Below are 27995 nucleotides of genomic sequence, written 5' to 3'. Positions count from 1 at the left end.
GCCGTGTTTGCGGAAAAGAGCGAGGAGCCGCTTGGCCGACCTTCGCCAGCTCAGATTTAGAGAGATTCGAGTGGATTGCAGATTGGAGATTAAATGAAAACGCGAAATGCAACCCACTTGACCCGCTCGATGAACCTCGTGTTGTTCGTTCGTGATAATCGCCAGGCATAAATATTCGTGGATTTTTTTTTCGGGATGAGAAATTGATCGATCGAGTTGAAAGAAATTTGGATATGATTTGGGTCGCGACAATCGATAATATATTTGAGAAGAAGTGAAATTCGCGGTTGAATATCGTGTGCATTGATATTTTGAGGGTGATGATTGAATGATTTGAGTTATATATAAAGTAGGATTGTGAGTGTATATTAATATTTTCGTGATGATTCAATTTGCGATTGGAGGATCGATCAAAGTTGTGACCATCGATTATCGACAATTCGATATATCGATAGCGGGTGAAAATGAGATTTTGAGGATGATCGAATTTGATGTGTGCGAGGTAGAGTTACGATTAATATATCGATAAGTATCGATAATATCGATACTTTAATATTTTTGAAATGATCGAATTTGCGATATTGCTATCGATAAATATCGATATTTTGGAGAGGATCCAATTTACGATTGGAAGACGTGGGATATCGAGAAAAATTATTATCGTCGGTATTTATTGTAAACTGAAATTTTAGAAAAAAAATCGATCGAAGAATCTTTGAAATTTATATCGTCCGGTATGAAGATGTTGAAATTTTTATTAGAAATGTTGTTTGTTAATATCTTTCGGATAACTAAAAGTGTTAGAAAGTTACTCGTGAAAGTTGGTTTAGAATGGGATGGTCGAATGGCTACGAAAACGTACAGCCATCTCGTTTACAAGAGGAGATAATAACTTTTTATACGTGGATAAAACTCAACCAGAGAAAGATTTGATTAATATTCAATCCCAGTCCTCGAATAGAAACTATCAACGTGTTCGCTATTTATATTATTTCGATATTTTTAAAACGTATCTGAAAAACGTATTTCATCAATAACGAAGAAAAAAAGGGATCGTTGTTCAAAGGTATGTCACTCGATTGAAGTGACAACATCGTCCATAGATCCAATCTCTCAACTTTGATACAGTGGAAACGAGAGAGAAAGAGAGAGAGAGAGAGAGAGAGAGAGAGAGAGAGAGAGAGAGAGAGAGAGAGAGAGAGAGAGAGAGACGAAACGAGAAAAGAAACTAAAAACGAAAAAAATTGGAGGGGAAAAAAAAATCGAAAACTACCGCACCGATTGGAGAATCCTTTCGAAGTGAATTAGCAATTGGAAATAGGTTTTTCGATCGATCATCTGATCGACAAAATCAAGCGGCTGTCTGTTGTTTGTCAACAAACATAAAAATATGATACGGACCCAACTTCCTTCCTTTATTGTCGCGGGGCAAACAATAGGGAGATTTTATAAAATAGGAATGGCGAGATTCGAAAAAATATCGATTTCGATATGTTCTCAAGGTACATTCTATCAAAAAAAGAGATGGTCTCACTTTAGGCCGAACAGAGTTGCAAAATACGCGTAAGCGTTCGTAGCGAGGAAAGTATCCGACCACATTTGATCGTTTTGTGCTCGAACGTGTAATTTTTCCACCGTAGATTCGAGTGCCATTGTAGAATAGAATGGAATATAAAGTAGTTTTTAGGGATAGACTTCGCATTCCGTTCTTTTCTCATCAATTAATTTTTCGTGAAACGAGACGAATAATATTGGATAATTCTTTAATTGTGAAATAATAATTTTCGATCAAATATTCGAATTATGTAAATTTAAATATAAATCGGACCATGATAAATTTATTAAAATGTGTGGAATTTTAACTTCAAAGCTGCTATGCTAAAAAAGTCTTCTCGTAAAAATATGCAGAGTTATCTCTATATTTGTCCGCCTTTGTATTCGTTAAATTCAATATTCGTCATATTTTCTCGGTAAAAAAATGCTTTAAAATTCAAAAATTTCTTACTGTATTCGTTTTCTCGATAAATTTCTGTTTAAATTTTTATTTATTTATCGATCACTTATTTGATTAGAAATTGAATATTACTCCCTTTTTTTTAATTAATTCTTATAGAAAAATTTAATTTGATTCTATGTACGTTTAATTCGTCCATTTTTTAAGAATTGATTAATTGACAAATGCAGAGGTACATGTTTTAAATAGCTCAAGATGACCCTTGATTCCTCGCGAAAACATGCTGTTTTTAAAATTTTCCGTTATCACACGTTTATTACACGCTCGACACAGATAAATTTTGATTCAACTTTTTTCCACAGCATGGGCGTAAATGGTTGAAAAATCGTTGCTTCAAATTGAAGTAAACATGACAGTCTCTCTCTCCGCCTCACACATACAAACGTAACAAAAATAGAGAATAAACCCTTTAAATAACGGAATTACCTCGAAAAAGCACAAATTACATCGATAAAAAACCAAAAAAAAAAAAAAAAAAAGAACATACATAAAAACGAATAAATTCATTGCGCGTAAACAAAAGCGTTAAAATAAAAATTGTTCGTTATTCTCCGTTCTTAACTAAAAGTATAGGGATTTATTTTCGATCTAATCTATATTTTATTACTGTCTGGCTGCCAATGGAACGAGGGTCGATCCTTTTAACCTGTCCTCTCTCGAAGGGATTTTTCGGACTTCAAAAAGACGAACGTACGACGATAACAGAGGGGATTGTGATGGGATCAGCTCGACAGCTTAGAAACAGAATGGTTCCAATCACCGAGTAGAATTTTTACTCTCTCTTTCTCTCTCTTTTTCTTTCCACACGAATCATCTTATCTTGGTTACGTGACACCTTAATGTCTGTCTAAAAGTTGAACGATATCGTTCCAATGCCCCGCGGCCGAGATAACGATTCGTCGTCCCTCGAGATTTATACGATTTTTACGAGGAGATGTTATAAAATCGGAAATAGCGAAAGGTGTGTCGATATAGCGGGTCACGCGCGCCATCTTCGGATAGATCGAGGCAATTTCGAGATGGATACTTTTCCGTGATCACGTTTTTCTTGGGAAATTCTGCGATCTTTGATTGAAATTGTGTAAATGGTGGAAATAATTCTTGAAAATATTAATCGTGCGTTGTTGATTTGTGTTGTTGATTTGTGATGTGTGTATTGTGTTATGGAAATTCGAAGATAAGTGTTAAACGATTAAGAGGTTATGTTGTAGGCAAAGTGTTCCGTATCCAAAAATAAAAAAAATGATTCTTCGAATCTAAAAGAATTTAAGAATTTGTCGAAATTTAAAATTTTATACGATTTTTATAAAATTTTTATAAAATCGATATTTATAAAAATTGAAGATTCATGAAAAATGTAGCGATATGTATAAATCTATCAATCTACGATTCATCTTTAAATTTTTTTTTTTTGTGATGTCGTTTATCTGGAAAATAAATTTTAACCTTTGATCAAGATAGTGCATAAAATAATTCTTGAAAATATTAATTATATAATAACTGTTATTAGATTGAATTATTAATTGAATAACTGTTAATTTTTAATTGTCTAAGAGGTTATTCTACTTAGATTTTACTTCGATTACAACTATTCAAAAATTTAACAAGCTGATTCTTGTCTAATATAATATTTAATTAATATAAAAAGATTTTCGAAAAATCGTAAAGAAAAAATGAAAAATAAAATCAATGCGAATAATTAGCAAATAACGATTCTTACAGATTGATCTATTGATCTTCGAAACAATATTGTTAATATTTTCTCTGACAAGAATTTTATTGCGTGCCTCATTCTGACATAAATTGCATTTTATAGTTGATGATATTCAGCCAATTAGGGAGATGAGAGTGTGTAAAATTCAAAGGCAATAAAAGGAAAATTGCTTTATCGCCGCAATCCAATTCTTCTTTTTTTTTTTTTTGCAACGTCATGCTCGTTTCTTTCTTCCGGCTCATTCTTTTTTTAAAGCAGAGACGCGTGTGGACTTGGTGATGCAGTTTTGGTTTATTGAATAAAATTGTCGGGTGTATTGAGGCGGAATATTCCACAGATATTCATTTCTTTGTACGCTTTATTTCGTCGTGTTAAAGGTGTAAGCAAATTTGATGGAAAAAGAGGAAATATTTTTATTGCGATAACAAATTATTAAATAAGAGAAAAAATTTTCTTTCAGAGATAATTTAAAAATAAATCTTAAAAGAATTGTAATATTCTTTAAACGATTGTCAATAACGGACAATAAAAGGTATAACAAAAATAAATAATTAAATGTTAAAATTATTTTTCGATCATATCAATATTCAAGTAACATTACTTATATAAATAAACAAAGCATACAAATAAGACAAAAAAATGTTATCCGAGTAACAATTTATTTTAATAATTTCCAATTCCTAAATAGACTTATTCTTCAATCGCTCAAATTTCGTCAAAGAGCGTGAAACGCTATTTCGCTGTATATGCCAACGAAATAACGACAAAAAGAAAGGAAATTCGATAGAATACATCCGTTTACAGATATATGCAAATCGAGTTTATATCGGGAACTATTCGGTTTTATAGTATTTTTCACCGTTTCGACGGGCTTGTTCGTATAAAATTTTGACCAACCGATACACAACCTGTTCGGATCTAATTCGCTACGTGATACCGAATCGGAATGTCCCGGCGAATGAATTTTGTAGAAGCAGCAACTTCCACCGTACCTAGGTTTATTTCAATGTTTACACGGTTTTTCACGTGTTCTCTGTCTCCTCTTCCTTCTCTCTCTCCCTCCCTCCCTCTCTCTCCCTCTCCGAACAAACGGTCAGTTTGTAAAGCGTTAAACATTTATGCGATTGTTAGAAAGTGTATGAAGCGTGCGAAATCGATGTTGCGTAGTTCGCAATTTCGAGTGAAAAAAATATAGCTGGCACATGGACAATCGTTTCCCGTTCTTTCGTAAAACTCTGTGTTTGTAGGGAGTAAAAAAAAAAAAGATGGAAAATTGAAAAATTGTTTGAACGACGAGATATCTTTGGGTGGATAGATGTTTAGGAAATGACGGGTGGCGTTGCTGTGGACGGTTTATGAAATTAATCGTAATCGAATAAACGTGTATTAATAATACAAATTAACGAGTGGAGTAGATTTGCATTTTATATGGTATGGTATGTGGAATGAATGTTTCACGAAAGTTTATTAATCATTCAGTGCTTGTTTATACGCTCGACAAAACACCACTTAAATTAATATCGAGTAATTGATATTTATGGATTTGCGGCGTGTTTTCAATTGTTTAAAATTTCATTTCTATTTTTTTTAATTCAATTTTCTTGATTTCTTGACTACTCGCGCGATTAAATTGATCGAAGTTGAGGCCTAAAGTTTACGAATTTTGATTTGGAATGTCAAAGCGAACATTTTATAAATTATTATTATTGTAATAGTAAATTGTAGCGCAAGATTATAAATTATACGTATCAAAGAATCGGTGACTAATCGGTAACATCAGATTCAAGATGACATCATAGAGTGATGTAAGAGTTAATCAACTTGTTAAGAGTCTCTAATTGATTACTTACGTTGACCTTGATTTACAATATAATTCATTTATTATACTCCTATCCCAATCATCAAATCTACGCAAATATTAATATTCCAAGAGCGGTCTCGAAACATCGTGTCTCCAACTGTATAATGATCGGTAATGGTATAAATTAACAATAGTTTAACAACGAAGAATAGTACCTTGTCAATTGTACAGAAATGATTTGAACAATCTTTCAATAATTTCAATCTAATTTCAAACTGATCCTACTTTTATCTTTTTTCCACTCACGATGGAACGCACCATGGACGAAATTCTACGCGTTTGAGCGAGATTTATCAGAACGACGCGATGTAAACCGGTGACGTTAAGCGCACGTGCATCCTGACCAGGCTGGTTCCCCCGTTGACAGTCAGGGGCGGATCCAAAAATATTATTTTAGGGAGTGTAAAGGAAAAGTGTAAAAATCCGTTTTATTTTTTCAATCTTTTTTTACATGATTTGAAATTTTCAATTTACCTATGAAAAATAAGTGATAATCTCGTTAAAAATTAATAAGATTAAAATTAGGGATAATTTTATTTTGTAATATAAATTCTGTTCTACAATTGCGCGAATTTTCACGAATCGACGTATAATATAATCTTTATTTAACACTGCATTTAAATGTAATGTAAATTCAACAATATCCTCTAGGCATGCAAATTGTGAACAGTTTGCTAAGTATACAAGCATTGATAACATTTGAATCGAGATCAGTCTGAGAATTTTTTCCTTAATAATTGCACTGCAGTTTGTACATCTGTGTTTTGAGAAATGTTGTTGATTTTCTAACGTCCTCACAAATTATTCCTGTCCTGACAAATTCAAAAATTTTATTCAATTTTATACTCTTTCATGCTTATCTAGATCAAGTAGTATGATCAACAAATTTCTCAATCAGAATGCGTATCAATTTTTCTTAAACGTATACTTTTGACGAAAGGCCAATCATTACTCTCTCTTTATCTAAATTTTTTCTCAGAATGCAATACAATTTCTTTTAAATTTATTTCTTTACAATAGAAGACTAATCACCGCTCGTGCGAATTTTTTTTTCTAAAGCTATCGTCGCCCTTTGCATCCGCCACTGTTCGACATCGACATGGATGTTTGCGCTCGTGCACACACAGTCTCGCGTACGCGCTTATTTCAGAACGGATTGCCTACAGCGAGATAATAAGCCAACACGCGTGCGAACGCGTGACGAGCGTACGGATGCCCCTCCACAGCTGTTCGAATAATGAATTTAATAATTCCCGTGTACCTCGTGTACCAGGAACAATTTTCCCCACACTAGGGACGCGGTTTTGTTACGCGTTAACATTGCCAAGTAAAATCGACATAGGCGCTTTGTTGCTCGCATCCAGTCACCTTGCGTATTCACAAGGCAAATTTCCCGTGTCATCGTATGGCCGTACTGGACAATTTATATTTTCCGATACTCTTCGTTCTTCCTTTTCTTCTTTTTCTTTACTCTTTCCCTTTTACGTAGATACGTATGATTTCAATTACCGTGATATGGAAATAAACGGGTTTTAGTATTAATCCGAGGATCAGAGCGATACCGGTGGATTGAAAAAATTTTAATCGCGTGTTTAACTCGAGTATTCAAATCGAATTTATCAATGTTAAATAATTTTGTCCCGACGATTGTTATAAAGGAATTAGGAAAAAAAAGAAAAAAAGATGATTTTTCGATGAATGATATTTTTATGAAAAAATTTTTTCAATCGGATAAAATTGTTCGATCTTGGGATACGCGATTCCAATGAGATTAGTAATGAGCGTAAAATTACTTCGACTCGATATGTAACGTTTCCGAGAAACGTTATTAACCCCCACTTCAAACTGCATAAAATCACTTTGATTTGTCGTAATGTTTCGAAGAACAGATATTATAGACGTTTAATCCATCCGTTCGAAGACGTACAATTTTCTCGGATTAATATTAATAAATTTAGAATGGAAGAGAGAAAACGAAAGAAGAGGGAAAAATAGATTTTCCGCTAATTTCTTCGTCGTAATACGCAACGCAATTCGTTCAACGAGTCGCAATTCGATGTTACGTGACCTTGTGGAGCCATCTAGATTGATCATCCAATTCACCATTTGCCCGTAATAGATTCACTCAACTTTTCCGCATCGACTTTCATAGCGATTGTACTTTTTTCTTCCACTTTATCTCACTCTCATTATCCGTCTGCCCCTCTCTCTACCCTTTTCGTTTTATCGTCACGGTTATCGAGACGCATTTCAAAGGCGTTACCAGGATCGTGGTTGGATTTTCGAACAAGAATTGTCCCTCTTCCACCATCGTGATGCACTTTTGAGAATCGATAAGATCGTGCTTTGATCTTAGTCATCTACCCGGACTCATTTTATAGGAAACGGAGTTATCCACGAATGCTTTTTACTTTCTTTCTTTCTTTTTTTTTCTTTTTTTAAATGAACTTCTCAATTTTATCGATTTTTACGATTATACGAATTTAAATTGATCGATTCAAGTTAAGCAAACGTAATTTATCCTTGCATCTTATTTTTAGAAAAAATTTTGAAATTGATCCTGAATGTATGTAACGAATAGATAATCTATTTATCCGTAATAATATAACTCTAAAATTAAGAATAAGATAAGAATAATTTCCTTTTTATCGATTGATTATAATTTATTTTGTACATTTTTATCTTAAAATTTTTAATATATTTAATCCTTATTTATAAGAAAAGATTTTCATTTTTGAGAGAAATCCTAAGAAAAGATTCGAATTCAAATACTCGAATAATTATTCTCTGGAATCGAAATTTAAATTGTAACGAATATCCCGAACGTTCGAATACCAAAGATACTAAAAGCTCTATCCATCTCTCAATTATACTTATGCATTTCCCTGTAAAACATTACAATGCAGAGATACCGAGACATCCGTGCTCGTGTCTATCGTTGTATTTGATTAGAATTGGGCCCCGAATATAATTACGGTCTCTAATTCTTGGAAAGGGAGGGGGAAGGGGTTGACCGATGCATAAATTGAATAGCGACACAGTTATAAACGCTTGGGGTCCGGTTGAAGTTAGTTTCGTACTGTGAATATATTACGATGGGAATCGCATTGCCGGCCACGCTTTCGTGTTTCACATCTCCAAACAGGTTTAATATCATATCCACCGGAACACTCTTGCGGCACATAATTCAGGGAAGCAAAGTTTCTCGAAGCTGACGTTGCACGCGTTCCATGCACCGCGATGCATGTGTACACGTTCTTAGAGGTGTAACACGTTCACGTTGTTCATTAGCCGCCTCGATGTACGACTGGTTAATTAAATTCGAAACGGATATTTCGCCTTTATGATAGTTAATCCGTGCGACGAGTGGAGAATCGATAGATTTAACGAGCTAAATGGAAATAGGAGCGTAAATGTGTAATGTTTAACGTCAAATTGATTAATTAATTGATCGTTGTTTTCAATAAATTTAGTTTTTCCACTTTATGTACGATGCACTTTTTACCGTTTATTAAAACCGTATACAAGATACGCGTGGACGAATGGATTAAGTCAGTTTCACGAGAGCGAGACTGAAAGTGTAGCAATGACGAGAATTTACTGATTTGAATTCGAAGTCTTTGAAGCGCTTCGTTTCAGTTTAGTGGCATAGCCGATAGAATCCGGAAAGTGCCGAGACGAGGGATCGGTATTGCCGATTATATCCGAGAATAGCCGAAGGATGGCTGTTCGAGTTTTCGTGACTCGAACATTGCCGATTAAATACGAAAATAGCCGAGGATAAGCATTGCAGGTAGATAACCAAAATTTAATTTCTTTATATATAATCTCTGAAAGATGATACACGATAGGTGAATTAAAATTAATATCTAACAGTGAAATATTTAAGAATTTGAAACATTTTTTAAAACGTCTTGGAATTTAATTTAAAAAAAGTGTGCAATAAAATGCGGAAATTGAACAAGAAATATCCAATAACGAGCACAATGCATAACCCACGAAAAGAATAATCTTTTCTCGAAATATTTCTTCTCCGTTGGTATCAACCAGTATTACAGACATGAATGTTCCAAGTAGTCGAGTGAAACGGAATACTCTGCATACTGTAAATCATTTCCATTCAAATTTCTATTCAATTTGTATCCAAATGTAAAAATATTCGAAAACGTGATCGGAACATGCAAGTTCTCAAAACAAAATTCAGTATCGCAGCCAAAATATCTTTCATCTTTCGTATTCTTTCCTCATTCTTTTTTTTTTATTATTATATTTTATCATCTTTTTGAATATTCGAATCGAATATTTCGTAGATATTTTATCGTAATGCAGTTGGACGTTGATTATTCGACGTAATTAATTATAGGAATAATCGAATAATCGAAATTTTCGAATATTCGAACGATTGAAGTTATAATTATGTTTCGCACGGAATGAAATAATTTATTACACTTTATCGTATACATATGTTTCAATTTGCTTCTTTGCATTAACAAATAACGGATAGTGAACATGGTCCCCGTATTGTATTTAAAACGTTCAAAGTAAATTAAAACTTTCATGTAATTGAACTTCGGCAAACTTTCGTAAATTGAATTTAAATATTGATTAAAGAAATTTAACGAGAAAACTTCATAAATTTTATCTTTACGACAAATTATATTTCAACTTGTTTGAATATAAGATCTTGAATAATTTATTTGAAAAAAAAAAAATTAAAACCAATTATACTATTCCACATAAATTATCCATGTCATCCTATTTTCTGAAATTCATTCTAAAATTCTTTTTTTCTAATTCGTAAGTTTTTTCTATTCGTTCTATTTTAATAAGTCAAAATATTATCTCGACCGAACCAATTAGCAATGAAGCGAGGGTGAATAAAATTCGTGGATCAGCTACAAATCGATACGATGCAATAATGAAACGGTGTTAGCATTGTCGCGTGTCGAGAGACAAATGCTCGCGTCGCGGTTGGAATTTTGATAAATGATCCCGCTATTGCGACAAGCAATTAGCAATCGGCAAATACAGATACATTTTCGAGCGGATTGACCGCTCAGTTTCGATCTGTATCGGTCACCGGGGACAAAGGACTCGGGGAGTTATTTTCGAATTCGTTGAATCCACGATATCGTTTATCGTGATGTGACATGATCTCGTGATTCGGATGCGCCAATCTTTTACAAATAAGCCTTATCTTTCGATATATATTCTTCGTAAAATAGACATCACTTCTTTTTTCTTTTTTTTTCTCGTAGTTTATCGCTTCTACATCTACACTTCTATTCCATCATAGAAATCTCCGCTTTTTCATCTACAGACTATCTACAAATAAATACTCAATTTCAATAAAAGAAAATAAATTTCAGTTCACATCAAAATACTCACACTCTATCAAAATTATAATCGTACGAGAAACTTTTTAATTTTTCGTACGCTTTTTTTATAAATATTAGACTTTTTCATCTAATCAATTTCAATGATTAAAACTCGATCATTCGCACTGAATGAATTCTTGCTTCGATTCGCAAGCAAATACGCCTCGAATCCCTAATTTTATCGTTTCACTTGCACTATAATTTGCACTATTTTATAAAACAAACGCGATCAATCGTTCAAGACAAGACGAACACACACATACATATATACATAACTCGGTTATTCTCCAAAGCTTCCCTTTGGCCTCGATCGTTGCTCGAGCAACATAAGTCCCGTACCGTGATCAAAGTTACGTCGGTTGCAACCTTCGAACGCGGAATAATCAGAAACCGAAGAGATGGGGGGGCGAGAGTGGGGGGAGGAGCTTAGGTCTCAAAGCAACGCGACTCATATCCAATTACGAGGCGAAAATCCGAGGCATTCCTGACATTGGAGGGCCTCGATATCGGTTATTCGGTTCGGCCTCGATGCAATTTCGTGGTTCGACTCGATCTTGAGGAATGGCACAATCTACGCGTTTCGCTTCGATCAACTGACCCGGCCTCTAACGATGTGTCTCGCGTGTCGTTTCGATGCCGCCCGCGACACGATCGTAGCGATGGAAGTAAACGTGTCGCGAGTTCGAGTAAAACATTGCGTGTAAATTATTTAATTTAAAATTTTCTTTACAATCAGAAATTTATACGTTCTTACTATATATTACTTCGATTTCTTTTTTTCCTTTTTTTATGCTCATAAAAATTTCCACGTCAATCTGGTCAATATAATTTCGAAATAAGGGAACAATAATTTTAAACGGATTCGAATTTGAAGCATGTAACAGAGTTGAAATTTTATAAATTCGTAAAAAGTAGAAAAATTACGTATTACGATATTCTCCACTCACGTTTCTGAAAAAAAAAAGCAATTTATTAAATACAAGAATTATTATTACGATCTTAATTGTTGCTTCTAAAAAAAAATGTAACAATTTAGATGAATACTCGCTCCACCATTCAAAATCAACCCTGTCGAAACGAATTTACGAAATTTCATATTGGATATGCATAAACGTAAAACATATCAAACCGAATTATTCTCAACTTGCTGCAACGAAAAAAATAAAAATCTTTTCCGATTTATACTCACTTAGAATCCTGATCGACGATCCTGGAATACGAGCTCGTTGATACGCAACGATACGATCAGAACCGCGAATCAGATCTGGATTATTAGCCAGAAGGGGAGAGGGGGGGAGTGTACGAATCGGCGAAAATTGGTCGCTGGGATTTACGATGTCTCTGCTCGATACGGTTGTTACGCGTTCCATCCATGATTTGTATTTGGGGTGATGCTGAAATCGCGTTTCGGATTAGATCCTTGGATGCTGTTGCATCTGAACGAGCAGTATATATCTCCTGATTCGCTGGTCTTTCAAATTTTTTTCAAGTTTCAGAGAGATCTCGAATACCGTAGAAAATCGTATTTTCTTTTGGAATATTCCTGAATAGTGTAAAAATTAATTTCGAATTACATCGTGAATGAGTGATTTGAAATATTGCTGTTGGTCGAAGAATGTATTTCGAATTAATTCGTATTCTCTGATTGTAGTATTTTGAGTTTGGATTCTGTAAAAAATATTACTGTAAAAAATCGGATTATCCGAATATACATTATTGATCGATACATTATTTTAAACATTTCAATAACATTTATTTCCAAATGGAATTTATAATATAAGACAAAGTTCCGATCTTTATGTTACATTATGTTACATATGTTAATTAAATCTATGTTTGATGCAAGAGTATCGATCGACCTCCAGATTTTGAAAATTTTACCAATAACGTATAAATTCACTGTTACACCCAATAGATATATCCACAAAATAAAATCAAGCTCAATTTTTATATTAATAAATTCCAGTGGATTCTATTCGTTCAACCCGTCGAAACTGATTAAACATTCCAAATTGTACAAACTCGAACAAACCTTTAAACCGAACGAACAATGATCTCACAAGCTCTTCTCACTTCAGACAGAGACGCTCGAATTCTCGCTATTCGCTTTCACGACGCGATAAAAAAAAAGAAAAAATAAACAAATAAACGGATTCTTTATTTTCCATTGCCCGATTCTTCCCAGAATCGTGAATAAGAAAACAGGGATAAAACAATCTCCATTACAATAGCGTCGTCGCGTGCTAAAACGATCGATAAGATATTTCATCTTACCAAGCGGATTATTAATAGCGTGTTAACAAAGCCGCAAACCAGCAGTGCGTTAACGCGAGCCAATGGAATAATGAGTCTAGACGGCTCGAAGAAATCGATTACGAACAATACACCCGTTTCGCCAACGTTGCCGCGGCATTTCTTTCTCTCTCTCTCTCTTCCTCTCTCTCTTCTTTCCCTCCGGGAATCGATTCGAAAAGGTATTCAACCGTGAACCGTGGCTGCTCGTTTCAAATGAAAATCGCGGTCATTGATGATGATACGGTGGACGAAGAGAAGGTAAACGATGGAACGCGGCGAGAATGGATTCTACAAGTTCACCGGTATATCGTGTATCGTGTGTGGAGAAATAAATTTCCTCCGTTCGAGAAAATTGAAATTGTGACAAATCGGAAGAATTTTGGACGAGAAATGTCGTAATTACGAGAAATTATTCGATTCGAATTGGGTTCCATATTTTCGACGTATGGAACGGTGACGAGAGAATGGAAAAAGGATGGGCGAATTTATATCGTAAATTTAAAACTTGAACCGATATCAATAGCGGGGAAAATAATTAATTTATCGGTTGTATCGAAAGAAAAAGAAAAAGGAGAAGGAAAGTTGTGTACGTTCTTCGACATCGTGTTTTAAACTCGTTAAAATTGATATTAAAACGGTGTCTTTCTAATAAGTTCGCCAAACACCGAGGAAAGAACAATGGGAATAGAGGGAAGAGGAGAAAAAGAGAATAAAGAAAGTTGAATAAGTTGGTCGCAAAGATGAAAATTTTCTCCAGCTTTTTCATGTTAATCCGAAAGGGAAACTTTATCTTTGCTCGGCCATTGTTTCTCTTGCATTAAATAAAAGGTAATTCTAATACGAGATATAATCGTGGAAAGAATTCATCCGCCGCTTAAAATTTACAGAATTGTAGGAAAAAAGGAAAAGGATGCAAATGAAATTTAACTTGTCCGGGACAATTTTGAGAATTGTCGGGAAAGAAAGGCGCCTTTCTATCCGATTGCCTCGTGAAAAATTAAAAAACGCTCGGGTTCCTTCCCCGTCTACCGTCTACCGAACACCGACAACCCGGCCTTCAAAATAACAAACGGGCTAAAAGCAGACAGTGGAAAAACGGAAAGATACGAATGATAAATTACTTGAACGTTTTAGACATACGCAGGACAGATGATGTCTCCCGATAACCGACGTCTTAAACTCTCTCTCGTAATTATATTTTAATCCTTTACAGGTTATTTTTCAATAAAAAGTGTAAATTGTCTCGATCCAGAAGATTAAACGTCAACATTTTTTTTTTTGAGCAACAGAAAAATATATTTATGCACATCAAACGTGGGAAATTAATTAAATAATACGAATTTTCGAATTGTTGTTTTTATGGATGCACATTGAGGTTATGTAGATATCTCGGATTGTAAAGTCGAGTCTGATCAGGATTTTGTGATATTAGAATAACTTTGGCTTTTTTTTTCATGTAACAAACTTTTCAGATATTCCAGACTTTCCATAATAACTGAATTCGTAATTCGAATAATATATGCGTACAAAATTAACTTAATATAATAAATTTTTTTCTAATATTTAATATTTCGAAAATTAAATTTATATACTTTACGATGTTTTCTTCTTTGAATTCCAATTCGAAGTCAAGTTGTTCCTTTTTCTAACTCAACACGATACTCAACGAAACCAAGCCCAATTTCTAATAAACTCTCGCTCTAAATGTAAAAAGCGATAAAGTGATCGTCGCCGTATGGAACGGATTATCCGTTTCGCTCGGTCGGTAATCGCATAAAATCGAAGAAACGATGATTGCGCGAACTCGAAGTTTTCTAGAGCGATTTAAAAAGCCTTCATCCATCGGCGCGGGAAAATTGCATTTGTTCGAAGGAAGTGGCGGTTACCGACTGAACTGCAACGCGTGTGCACCGTATAGCCGTGCATTATCGCGTTATGTTTCGCTTTAAACGACTATATCGTAACGTTTACAACCGAAGATTTACGGCCGGAAGGGAATGTGACGTTGACTTAAATGGAAAAAAAAGCTGCGTGAATTTAATCCATCCCCGATGACTCCCCTTCTTCTGCATTCGTTCCTTTCCTCGTAACACCTTTCGTTGTTGTTAAAGGGTGCCCTTAATGCGTTAAAAATGACTCGCGTGCCGTTGACGTGGACAAATTAACGTTTAGGCGCGTTGGGAGATTCTTTGAAGCACAGGCCGTTTCGTTTGAAATTACTGGCTTGATTTCTAATCGTTATTGTCGCGCTATTTTTGTTATTAAATTTTTTTTTGTAGGCGTCAACTTCTTTCTATTTTAATGAATAAAAATATCTATGAAAATAATTCTTCTTCTATTAATTACATGTTAAATAATGTGCAAAAATTTACACATAGCTCGTGACGAAATTAGAATAATCGATGCAAGAGAGATTCGAGGCGATGGAAGATGAAAAAATTGGAGTTTGTTTATTGGTTTCTTTGAAGGGATTTTTTTCTTGTTCGAGCTCCTTTCCGTGTCAGGTGTTTGGACGTTGGAACGGCAATCAAGGGTGATTTGCGAGGTAGCCTGGTCGTTGATTTTTTTAATTGATCACCGGTGTCAGGTGGTGGTTCGCGTGGGTGTAGTGCATTGATGAAATTGTGTGATGTATGCGTGTAATTTGTCATCCCGCCGGTAATATATGGTATGCTTTCAATGATAAATTAGAGGTATTAACGGTCGGTGCAGAAGGAAAGTCGTTGAGAATTACTCAAAAGAATGGAATAATAGTTGAAATTAATATTTTGTAAAATTCGATATTTGATGTTTAAGTGGAATTGATGGGGAAAAGAGATTGATTGTAGTCTCGAAGTAACTGTAAATTCATTTTTATATTCACTTTTAAAAACCAGACGTCATCGTTCGTATATAAGAATTTTACTCTCTGAAGATTTGTGACTTCGATCAACCGCAACCGTCACTTTTCCATATTATTCTTTATCTTTCTACTGTCGTGGCTGTGAATAGAAACTCACGTACCACCGTTTTCTGAACCATAGATCAAACAGGATGACATCGTTTTCTATTTCTACCAACTTCTTCTTGTAACGAACATTTACAAAAAGAAAAATCTTTTCGAAGTACGTTGCAGCCAAAAAAGTATACGGACACTTTCCTATCTTCGCCCCACTATTTTCTCCCCCTTTGTGTTTCTATCATTTCGAGGTGACAAAATTGGTTGGATCCGCATCGATCAAGAAGAAACAAACCATCGATAATATTAATAACACGAATCTTTATCCTCGAAACGATAGAAGAAAAATAATATAAAATACTCGTAAGATAAGAATTAAAAATTTTCAGCACCAAATCTTCAACCCTCGAATTCTCTCTAAAACGAACCGATGTTCAGGACCGAAATTCGCTTCCTTCCTCCCCTTGAAAATTGATCGACAAACGGTTGAACAACGTTCTTTCTTATTCATTTTTATTAAACGAGCATCCGCCTGTCATTATCGTGGTCCCATTAAAGCACGTTGGCTCGGCTCGAGGAGAAATAATTTGCCAAGTTGCATTAACTTTTACGAGCGTCCCGAATAAACGGCAATAAAGGTGGCCGATGGAGGCTGGAAGAGGTGTGGTGTGGGTGGTGGTAAACTTGGGCAGGATGCAACAATGGAGGAGGGGGGAGGGGGCGGAAACGAACGTCTCGCAAAGCAGAAACTTTTTCCGCGGATAAGAATCTAAAAATGGCCGAGGCCTCGGCAACCGGTTACCAAAAGGGAAAATTGCAAAGATGCGCCCCCTATCGCCGCGCATTATCGCTTCGTGCTTCCCTCTAAATGACTGCATTATGGCGAACTTGGGGATTCCTGCGCCCTGAGCGAAAAAAGAAAGGTGAACAACCTTTGATACAATTTTTGCATAGCGTGTATTCTGCTCGTGGATTAATTATTGAAAGTATCCTGTTATTTTTCAAATGATAATTTGTGCTTAAAAAGGTAGGTTTTTGAGACAGTTTTTGCACATATATCATGATGATAATTAAGAGATTGAGTGAGAAAGTAACTTGTGCTTAAAAAGGTAAGGCCTTTGAGATAGTTTGTGCATAAGATGTGATGATAGATTAATTATTGAAGGTATTGTGTTATTTTTTAAATGAAAAGCTAGAGCAACTTCCTTTGAGATAGTTTTTGCATGAGGTACATTGTGGTGATGAATTAATTATTGAAAGTATTGCATATAATTTGTGATTATAGATTGAATAGAATTCATTTGATTGAACAGAAATGGTCTGAAGTTTAATCTTATCTGTAATATTTCAGTTGGTGAACAATATTGATCTCAAAATCTTAAGTCTTCACTTTGTCAGTTTTATTGTTCATAGTTTTATTCAATTCAATAATTTCGTTGTACATAATCGTGTCTTCAATATTATGAATAGCAACTGCTGAACTTTGATTTCAGCTTCCTATTTTGCATTACTTTCTTAGCATTGCTGAATAGCATTAAGTTTAAAGTTTCCAACTTGTACTGTTCTGATTCCATTGCCCTTAACATGAATAGCTCTAAGCCTAAGTCTTATTCCTCTAATTATGATACCTCATTTTAATAGTTTCATCTTCAACATTGCTAAGTAGCAGTGTTCCAAAGTTTTCACTATGCTAATTTTGATGTCTTATTTCTAATGTCTTATTGCTCTATATGCTCTATAGTTCTAGATCTTCAATCCTTATTAATTTTAGTATCCATAGCTTCATTCTCAGCATTGTTGAATGGCATAAGCTTCCAAAGTTTATCGTGCTAATTTCATTGCTCTTAACATTACTGAACAGCACTAGATGTAAGTCTCCATTCTCCACTTTACTAATTTTAGTGTCTTGTTTCCAACATTGCTGAATAAATATAATTTTGCTTCAAGTCTAAGTGTTCAGCCCTCACTCCACTAATTTTAGTACCAATTCATCCTCAAAACTGCTGAACAACAGTGGCATAAGTTTCCAATTATCATTTTGTTAATTTCTATTGTTCATTCGTTTGTACTCAACACATAGTATTAACTTCTATTAATTTTGGTATCCATAACTTTATCCTCAGCACTTAATAAGCATCTCCAATTTCCATTATCATAATTTCAATTGCTTTGATATATCAAATTTTCCATTTTATTAATTTTCCTTCCTTAATTATCAATTATTCAGCTTTGCTCTCAGCATTATTCTTTGCACTTCAAACTGATAAATCCCTGGCTCAGGATATTGTACTGAAAAAAAGAAGTTGAGAAGATGAATGAAAAACGTACAAAAAAACATAAATCACCCCGTTGCAACGATCCACAAATTTAAGGGTATCTTCAATGCTTAAGCCTCTTCAATACTTACTTTCTCTCGAAGACGATGACCATAAGGACGTCGTGGATTCTCGCGGAACAAATGATCCAAAGACTTTTACGACGGCCGTTCTTATAATGACTTCCGCCCATGGTAGACGCGGTCATGTAGATGCGATATTACCGACCTTCTCAGGACACGTCGATTTGATGGCCGTTTTATGGCTGCTTGTACTTAGACTTGGGTGCACGCTCTCCCGTGCTCGTTAGACCGGCTTGTCGTCGAGCATAAGGCGAGTCTTGTTAATGTAATACATGGCCGGGCCTTATGGGCGTCTTGTTTGAAAGGGGAGGATGATTGAAGGACTAATAGAAACATCTGAAAGAGATTCAAAATGATGAATATACAAAGAAATCAATGTACTTTTCAGTGTGTCAGCATCCTATTCCATTTCACATTTTTAAAACGCATCTTATTGATAAATAAAGAAAATAAAGGAGAAATCTGAACCATCCTTTCCTCATCATTCTCCTGCAATCATCAATACACATTTATACTTATATCCAATAAAAGTATTACAATTTCTGTTCAACTTACAACTTCAATATACCATATTATTGTATAAATAAAATTAAACAGACATTGCACATATCCTTCCTCTATATGAATAATACAAGCCCTACGTGCATACACGTATAACTGTACAGACATCAACCGTAAAACCATTTCTCTAACACACACACACATACACACATACAAAAGAAAAAAAGAAAAGAAAACACGAGGAGCAAACAAGAGAAAAGAGACAGAAGCAAAACGAAAGAATAGAGGGATCGCATCCGTGATGGAAGCCTTGAGTCCAATGGGCAGATATGCATCTGATGTCCCCTTTTTCCCTCAGGTGGCGCCCGCAGGTAACCGTTATCGATCTCGCAAATAATAGCGGCCATGTACCAGTCGACGTATCCATCCGCGTAACGAGGCTGGATATGCGCGACCACACCACCTATCCGCCACCCTTTCTCTTGCCTCTCCAGTATTCCATACGTGACCCGGATGGAGGTTGGACTTAAAGGGAAGTAACACATTCGCGGTGTCACACGGAGTGCGACCACGACGCGGCTATAGATGTCGATCGTCACGCCGATCGACGATTATTGTCGATCATCCTGAGAGTGGAGAAGGGGGGGACGATGATGATGATGATGATGATGATGATGATCGAGGACGATGAGCATCGTTCCTTTGTTGGTTTAGGATTGTAGGTCGGCCTACATGCTCGTTCGAGGGTGGAGATCGACAAAGGAAGTTTGTGTCATGATTGGGGGAATATTGAGTGCGAATAGTGTCATCTTGGAAGGGATTGTTTGGTGATTCGTTGTTGGGATGAGGAGATATTAATTTTTTTGTAAAGAATATTACAGTTATCTTCACCCTCTGTCGTTTCTAATCTTGTTTACAAGAAATGGGAATTGAAGATTTGGGTATCTTAAATGTCTTTTTAAATGTCATGATATGTAAATGGGCTTTTTTCAATTTTTCATAAATGTATAAACATCATGCTTTTTATTCAAATTGATTCTAAAATTTTAAAGGTGAAGTTTTAATTTTTTTTGTAATTAATTATTTATCAAAAGAAATTTAAAGAAATAAAAGATCAATCGTCTTTGATATTTAGTAGAAGGTTCTAGTTTTTTATGAATATCGAATAACTTTCTAAAATCAGAATATCGATTCATTGGCGATGTTGAATAGACCGCAATTAATACAGAACGTTTTTCAAAGTAAAGAACACTTGCTTCTGAATTATACCGCGTTTCCTTTGATTAAAATATAAATAAAAAGGAAAAAGAAACGTGGGAATTTACGAGGAACGTTTGAACACAGTTATGCCTTACTCCACTTGGTTTACAGTTTGTTTTTGTTAAATGATTCCTATTTCACTGTGAATCTCTTTTTTTTTCTTTTTTTGAAATTAAGCTGTTTTATATTCGCGATCGCATTGAACAGAAAATATTTTTATGATTTAAATCAATAATCACAATCGTCACAATTTCCTACATGCAATTTCCTATAATTTCTTGATTTGAACTTTGATTCTTTTATTAGAAGCAATTTCTTAATATCTACAGAAAAATCATGTTCTTGACCAAAAAATTTAAAAATTAATTAATTTTGAATCTTGCTAAATTATTTCTACATCTACAAATTAATACCATAAGAAATTATGAGCATTCATTTAAAGAAAAAGTGCAATTGGATCAATACACCTAAAATAAAATCCACCCAATCTCATTCAATCTCATTTAGTTTTATCTATCTCAAATCACTTCAAAAATATAACTAATAAGTGATGCAATATAGAATATTTGCAAATTATATAACATCATATCCAATAAAAATTATTTACATACTGCAAATGTTTATATATTTATGACAATTCCAAAATTTGCCCAAACATCCTCATCCCAGCAACAATGCTACAAACAATCGAATGAACGATTTTATGTATACACACTTATAAATACACACCGTCATTTTCACTCCTACTTTTTCAATCCACAAGTTATCATCGCGATCAAAATTCATGGGACAACGCAAAAAGAAAGCAGGCCAATTTTAATCGTATCCATCCGGCTAATCAATGTAATCAGTAGAGCCAATAAATTGAAAATTAGAAATTCCTTTGGATAGTAAGATAATAGAAGTAAATCGTTATGCCCGGTTTATAACACGATATATCCAGGGTCTAATTTTCACATCGCGGTGAATAGCGCGCGTTTATCAACACCGATCGGCCAGAATGCGTTTATGCACGGCCATTGTTCCAAACGTTCCTATAGCCGCAAAGACACGCTCGTTCTGTTAACCATATATACCGTGCATGTGATTACCTCTTCGGCCCTCTCTCGTCTTTGGATCGACCACGATCGCATGGTTTCTCCGATTTCGCGTCTCGTCTGTCGGATACTCGACCTCGATCGAATTAGTATACTTGTCAGAAGACCAAAGACGGGCGGATCGGTGATTAGAGCTTCCTAGAAGATATGATAATGTGTCAGGGTACGGAATCACAAAGGAGGTATGCGTCTTATTGTAGCTAGATAATGTACTTACGTTCAAGTTTTTTGATTATTAATAATTGAACGGTTATGATTGAGTGAATTGATTACTGATTGTAAATTATCATAATATCAGCTAAAAAGAAACTGTTATTTTAGGTTAGTGATAGTTTGAGGATATACTTACATAAGTATTTTTGAGGTAAGATAGAAGATATTTGTTTTTTTCTATTCAAGTCAGAATGAAGTGTGAATTGATTAAAGATGATTCTAAAAAATAAGGAAGGAATTATTAGTGTGTTAATTAATGATTTGATTACAATTTGATGATTTACTTATGTAAATAAAATTGAGTTAAAGTAAGATAAAAGATATTTTTTTCTTTCTATTCAAGTCAGAATCATTGATTAAAGATGATTCTAAAAAATAAGGAAGGAATTATTAGTGTGTTAATTAATGATTTGATTACAATTTGATGATTTACTTACGTAAATAAAATTGAGTTAAAGTAAGATAGAAGATATTTTTTTCTTTCTATTCAAGTCAGAATGAAGTGTGAATTGATTAAAGATGATTCTAAAAAATAAAAAAGGAATTATTAGTGTGTTAATTAATGATTTGATTAAAATTTGATGATTTACTTACGTAAATAAAATTGAGTTAAAGTAAGATAGAAGATATTTTTTTCTTTCTATTCAAGTCAGAATGAAGTGTGAATTGATTAAAGATGATTCTAAAAAATAAGGAAGGAATTATTAGTGTGTTAATTAATGATTTGATTAAAATTTGATGATTTACTTACGTAGATAAAATTGAGGTATTAGATAGAGATATTAAATGCCAATACTATTTTTTTATTATATTGCATGACTGAATGCATAACAGTGGAAACAAAGTTAGTAAAAATAAGCTTATCATATAAATGTAATACAATAAAACAGATCTTACCTTTATTTCTAATTATCTTTGTAATTGATTTCTACCATTCTTCCAATATTCAAATTTTTTTTTGACAATTCTTGACGAATTTGTGGTTTTACTATAAATATAATTAATAGAATTTTATTTTATTTATTTATATAATATAGTCTATATATATAAATAAGTAAATAATTATTTGAAGAATTGATTATGTTACAGTGATTCATGATGGTAGTTTAAAATTAATTAACGAGAAAATAAAATAAATGTCGTTCTAATTAATATTTTTACAATTACATATACTTACAAATGATACAATTTCATTTTTTTTTTATTTTCAGTAATCGCATCTCCTGAAAAAAAATTTTTTATATTAGTTATACGGATAAATATAAATCCATAAAAGGAAGAAAATCCAGGAAATTCATGGCGTAAGTTTAATAAATCAGGATGAAACTTTATTACGTGGCAAGTCTTAAGACGACGATTGGGTTTATGATGCATCAATCGCCCCCGTTCTGGAACTTGGAGTTCTTCTGATCCTTATAAATTTTCGAATTTTACAGTTTCCCAAGTTTTAAAACCACGTAATTAATTTAATGCGGAAAAGTTATACAGGAATTTGTTTAACTATCCGAATAACGAAAGAGTCACGCCTCCCTGAAATAAAATTTTATTTATTAAAACAAGTTTCAACTAGACGAAAAACTATAGATTTTAATATTACTATGAATTGAATATAATTTTTTCCAATTAATTAAAAAAAAATGTCGTTTTTATTTCACACGAATATTAAAATAAAATTGATTTTATATGTTATGTATATTGTAATCGTGAATAAAGTAATCTTGCGCACGACTATTCAATTTTTGGTATGAATATAAATGAAAAATATCCGATGGACACGGAAAATAATTTATATCCACAGGTTGAAAATATGTGAATATAAATACGTGTCAGTTTAAATATTAGTATTCTTCACGATCTCACGAGTGCATATTGATCAGACAATTATAAACAGTCACATTGTATAATATAATATCTTATTAGCATTAAAAAATATCAGATCGAACAAAATAACAACAACAACAACAACAACAATAATAATAGAAAATCTCGGTATCATTGATCAATCAATAATATCAAAAAAGAAAAAATTTTTCCTATTACATATCTTTGAAATATTTTACAAACAAAGGTTTTTTTTAATTATGCATTTATGAAAAATTTAAATGCAAAAAAGTTTATAAAAATACAACATAAAAATACAGACATGATATGCAAAAAGAGATAAAATATCGTGTTATCCAATTTATGATATTTAAAAGATAAAATAGATTTTTATTTCAATTTCATCTTTATAATCGAGTTCATAAAAATTTTAATTCGCTTAAAATACTTATTACACATCCTCAATAAATTTTTCTAAACTACTTTCTTTTTCACAATATCTTTTCTTATTATGAATTTTCTCATATATTTTCTCAAATTACTTCTCTTCCACAAATATTTGATTCTTTCCACGGAATCACTTTCAACCATTTTACTCGTTGCATATTTGTTAATTAACCGAATTCATTAAATTTTCACGTTTTTAAATAGAGCAAAAATTCGTGAAAAAAATCTTAAATAGTTCGAAAGTATTCGCGCCTACATTCACGCTGGAAACTCATCGATATTTAATTAGCTTTTCGACTCGATAGTTCGTCGTAGAGGGAGCGCGTATCGTCAAAGGCAACCGTGGTTCGTTCAGCATTTGTCGTCGATCACGTTTCCACGTGGAAATTTGCGGTAATACAGCTCGTCAGATTCGTGACTATTAACAGGTTTAGTCAATCACCATAGTAATTATGTGCACGCGATATAAACCTCACGAGCGTAAATGACGGCGTGGCAAACGAGCGTGCACTTGTATTATGTTGGAATACGTAGATGTATGTACACATGTACGAGAAAGTCTATAGAACGACATTTAATCAAAACGGAACCTAAAACGAATCAAAAGACAAATGTGAAGCACGAGTCAATAGATATTAATCTTCTTAATTATGGAGAATGTCTTTTATTATCGTAATTGGCGCGAAGAGTTAACTTAGGAGAACGATTTGTTAATTCGAATGAAATATCAAGTCTATTTTTAATTAAAATCACGGAAATTCTCGATTTTATAATAATATTGAAAAACGATTTTCATATTTTTTCACAAATTCGTCTTTTGTTTTGCATATGTGTTCAGTACAAGTATTGTCATCAGTCTATACAGTCATTTTAGATTGAATTTTATAATTGTTTTTTGTAAAATGAAAATCAATATTCACTTCAATTTTTGGTGCCGTATTGAATACGTTAATTTTGTTTTAATTTGAACGAAATGATTTATTTTTATTAAAATTGATGTATTATGGAAATTGGTAAACTCGAATAAAAATTTTATGATATTTTCTATTTTTTAATAAATTTTGTTTTTTAATATTACCAAATTATATTTTCAAAATAAATATATTTTCATTTTATCGTAATACTACAAATATACCTATATCACTGTCCATAAAATAATATTAAACCAATATAGAAAAATATATTATCATAATTTATCCAATGTAATGCATCAATCAATATTATATTTAACACTACACTTTTATAAACCGAAAATAACACTTGTAAATACATACTTCAAAAATTTTCAACACAGTCCATCACACCTGTTGCATCTATGATATAATTAGATAATGCACATTAGTTTCCGAACCTCATTACCTCGCCAGGTAACTTGTAAGATGTATTGTGAATTATTAAGCTTCTAATTATTCGAACGTTTTATCATGGTGGTGCTGTTGCAATTTTACACTCTAGAGAATAATTTATTAGTGATTCTCAAGTTTGTAATTAAAAATTATAATATTCTCTTAGAATTTTATATATGTAATACATTTTATATATTTCCAATCACATCAATTTGTAATAAAAATAATACGTAAATTATTATTCTAATTTTTAATAATTTTAAATATTTTGTGAATTAATAAAGTCGAATTTAAAATTGATCAAATTTAATTATTACTAATATTAAATTTAACAGTGATATTAGTTTAATTTTCATCCATTTTTTTTATATTATATCTATAAAATATATGTAATTAATAGATAGAGATAGAACCATTACAAAAAAAAATATTCGAAAGTTTCAAAATTTACATACTTTTAATATATTTTATTATTAATTAAATTAATAAAATTAACGATATCTTTGTTTAAATAAATATATAAATAAGAAAAATGAGAGAAAGAAATGAATGAAAAATTGACAAGAGGAGAATCGACATGAGAGAACGTGGAATAATTTGGCCATGTTCGAATCTCCGTGAAATGTGAACGAGCAAACGTGGCTTACAATAGTCATCCGTTGTTTAGATGCGGCGAAACGGAACACACCTCAGCGTATATTCTACTATGCGTATTATGCGAGCGAATTTACAAACCTGCACAAATACGAGAGAGAGATGGATCGAACGTGTCGCGTAACTCTTTGATCTATTACGATCGCGGGAATAGTTCATTGGCAATTCTGACGGTACGATGAGGATGCCGGCGATTGGTCGATGGTAGTTGGATGGGATTGGATGAACCTATTCGATCTTTCTCGACCACGCGCAACGATTTCGATAAAGCGTCAGGTCGATAATCGAAATTTCTATGGTTTTTTAATCATTATGGGAAATGAAATATATTTATGTAATGTTATTGATTTAAAAAAAATTTAATTAGAATACTTGTGTTATGATATTAATATTGTAATTTGACTGAAATAATGAAAATAATTTTATTTTCATCATTGTATAATATCTGAGACGTGTAATATAATTAGATTAAAGATTATGATATTAAAAATTAGATTGTTTTTGAAATAATCTAACCTAAATTTGAAGACAGTTATTGAAGGTATTACTAATAATTAATTTTATTAATTAATTTAACATCTTAATGAAAAAAGTATATTTTATGAATATTTTGCATGAAAAAATGTTCTGCAGTAACTATTTTCTAATCTGATATTTTTTTAAATTCTTGAATTCTATCTAAAATATTGATTTTAAATGTTTTTTTGTATTATTAAATGAATTTAGATGAATTTTTCCATACTTATATATATAATATTATCATATTCAAAATGTATAAATATTAGCCAATAATATTTTAAAATATTACTAAGAACTATATATCTACATATCTTGAATATTATTTTTAAAAATTATAGAAAGCATATTAAGCTATAATAAGTTAAATTTATAAAAAGAACATGATTTTCTTGTCGCATTTGTACCTAGATCTTGAAAACATCTTGAAAACATTGTAGACATCTTGAAAATATTTGGGTTTCTTTTGTAATTCTTAATTTATTCATTTATCGAGGATAGTCGAAATTCTAATTAAAACTCGAAGAATTTACGGATCTTTTTTGCATGCCAAAAATGGTTGATGCGCATCTCTCCAACGTCGTGAAGCGTGCTCAAATTAGAATTCTTTCGGACTTTAGTAATTTTGCACGTGGTGTGCCAACTAATTTTCAAACATCGTCGTCTTGCTAAGAAAGGAAGCTTATTACGATCTTCTAATGAAGTAGTAATTAATAATATATTGAAAAATATATTGAAAAAGAACTTTTTAAAAAATTTTAAAAGCTGAAATTATACAAAATTCTTTGGAACTTTTTTTCGAAATTAATTTTAAGATTTCAATAATGTAATTATATGATACTCAATAAAGAATTGCAAATATTTTAGATATTAATATTTTTTTTTCTTTTTCAGGTATGTTACGCGAATTTTTCATGAAATATCATTGCAGTGAACATATCATAATGTAAGTCTTTTATTTACATAATTCTTTTTTCATACAATAACTTCATTATTAATTTTGTTTCATTAATTTTATAATTGACTTAATAGTTTAAAATATTTTTTATTAATATTTATAAAATAAGTCTTTCATTAATTTAATTTGTACAAAATGTAAAATCTAAAATTTAAATGTTTGAAATTTAATTTTAACTTAACTTTATTCTTCTTAGCCAATTCTGAAAAAAAAAACAAATAGTATTATAAAGCTATATTAAAAAAAAAAACACTAAAACTCTAAAAAATAGATTCTTTTAAATAATATTCCTCTAAAAAACAAATATTTGATATATTATTTATTATATATTATTTGTATTTGTATTATTTGTACATGCCACAGTATTTTAACCTAAAATCTTCATTGCTTTTACCAGCTTTTAATTTAATTTTATAATTTACATATTTAAAAGATTTCTATGATTGCTAATATCAAAAGATCTCTAAACTTAACTTAGTCATTCCTTTATCATATTTAAATACGGAATCTTAATTGTTTTTCTTAAATAGCTTCTTTCCTAACTTCTCAATAAATTACATGAAAATTTCTATGATTAACAACAT

At 32.5% G+C, this 27995-nt stretch overlaps 1 protein-coding gene and 2 long non-coding RNA genes across 4 annotated transcripts in view; 1 reads left to right on the top strand and 2 right to left on the bottom strand.

Moving 5' to 3' along the window:
• The window catches only part of LOC107994951 (furin-like protease 2), a 376396-nt gene that overhangs the window by 94750 nt on the left and 253651 nt on the right, over positions 1-27995 (top strand). The gene's annotated exons all lie outside the window — the stretch shown is intronic.
• On the bottom strand, positions 16099-22105 carry LOC107994753 (uncharacterized). The gene is made up of 4 exons (XR_001765378.3): positions 21806-22105; positions 21451-21594; positions 18608-18934; positions 16099-18489 (listed from the first exon to the last, which is right to left on the bottom strand). It is a non-coding gene; the product is annotated as an uncharacterized LOC107994753 (long non-coding RNA).
• LOC133666459 (uncharacterized) lies at positions 22263-26167 on the bottom strand. Its single transcript, XR_009830631.1, has 5 exons — positions 26019-26167; positions 23005-23199; positions 22847-22892; positions 22567-22657; positions 22263-22351 (listed from the first exon to the last, which is right to left on the bottom strand). It is a non-coding gene; the product is annotated as an uncharacterized LOC133666459 (long non-coding RNA).

The sequence above is a fragment of the Apis cerana genome, linkage group LG1 (genome assembly GCF_029169275.1).
Source record: "Apis cerana isolate GH-2021 linkage group LG1, AcerK_1.0, whole genome shotgun sequence".
NCBI classification, from domain to species: domain Eukaryota; kingdom Metazoa; phylum Arthropoda; class Insecta; order Hymenoptera; family Apidae; genus Apis; species Apis cerana.
This window is presented reverse-complemented; position numbering and strand designations above follow the sequence as displayed.